Source organism: Nicotiana sylvestris, chromosome 11 (assembly GCF_000393655.2).
Source record: "Nicotiana sylvestris chromosome 11, ASM39365v2, whole genome shotgun sequence".
Lineage (NCBI taxonomy): Eukaryota > Viridiplantae > Streptophyta > Magnoliopsida > Solanales > Solanaceae > Nicotiana > Nicotiana sylvestris.
In genome coordinates this window covers 24,695,526-24,697,154 of record NC_091067.1, presented here as the reverse complement: position 1 = coordinate 24,697,154, position 1,629 = coordinate 24,695,526, and positions in this window count along the sequence as shown.

Sequence of the window (1,629 nt, the reverse complement as noted above, 5' to 3'; positions counted from 1 at the left end):
TCTTTTTTCTTTTTTGCTTTCTTTTTCTCTTTTTGTTGTTTTTCTTCTTCTTCTTCTTCTTTCCTTTTTCTCTTTTTTTTTTTCATTTTTCTTCTCTCCCTTTTTGTTCTTTTCTTTTCTCCTTTTCCTTTACTTATCTTTCACGCTTGTGTTTCTGATCTTTGCTACTGATTCCAAAAGAGGGGTATGAAAGAAAATAAACAAGGCTCAAAGGAGTGACGAAGGATAAGGTGTTTAGATAGCAAAACAAAATATCTTCGTCATTCCAATCTTCAAAACATGCCAAATACAAACAACACAATTAAACAAACCAAGGAAAACATTCGTAACGTCTTTTGATTGCGCCAGACTTGATGACCATATCTACACATTCGCCTTCTACATTTGTTACATACAAAGCACAATTAGACAACACTCTCACTCTCACTACCACGAATAGCCCCTGCCAATTTGGGGCAAACTTTCCTTTAGCTTCAACCTGATGTGGTAGGATGCATTTCAATAGTATTTCTTTTTGTTCTATCTGCCCCATTTTCACACAATTCAGGCTTAAAGTGATCTCAAAATGCCTTTACTTATTTCCCTCAAATTTCCTTACATCCTCAACATTGTTTCATTGTTTTGTGATTAAACTGACTTTTAAAACCAAGCTGAAAATTACACGTGCATGTCATGTCACTAGAGTTAACAGGAAAAGAACTATGAAAAGAAAAGAGAACTAAACGAAAATAACTAGAAATCACAGAAAACAGAGAATGGAATTAGACAGATGGTGGAAGGGTTTAGATAACAAAACAAACTAACTAAACTGGGGTTATAAACCTAGAACAAACCTAGATAATACTAAACGGGCTATTATGACTAAACAAACTAGGCAAAATAAAAGGATATAAAGGTTTGAGTCACAAGACAATATCCGGATTACAACCCTGAAATAACCCAGACATCAGAAATGACAACAAAATAAACCACCAAAAACTCCTCCCCGGCCGACCAGGAAATGGAGCGTCTTTCCAATTACCAAGCGCGGTATCTTAGCCACTGAATTCTGCATCAGCAATACTAGGGCCTCCATAAGTCTTCATCACATTGTTCTTAACAAATTGCTTTTGGGTTCCTTTTGCCAACTCGTTCTTAAGATCAACCCCTGATAGCGTTAAAAGCTTAGTAGCACGTGGACCTCCGAGGCTCCCAGAAGAATTCTCACATTCCTTTTCAAAATAAACCATACCCACCATATGCATCTCATTATGCACAGGCGATGGACTTTGGCTAGTGCCTGCTGCATCTGGATTTTGCACGACAATGTCGCCTGCATCAATAAGCTTCTGAATTGCATTCTTCAGATTCCAACACTTCTCTATGTCATGCCCCGGGGCATCTGAGCAATAGGCGCACCTTTGAGAAAAATCAAACTTCTTTGAAAGAGGGTTTGGCATTTTTTTCTAGGTCAGCTTCAACATGTCCAATTACCTTAGCCTCTGGAACAGACTGGCATATGACACTCCCAATGGAGTGAATGTTTTCTTCTTCTATAACCTCTCGTTCTTAAAGGCTTAACAGGGCCGGAAACCTGATCTAGGGGGTTTTCGATAGGCTTGTAGGGGTAGATAGGCATTTTGTGGAGCT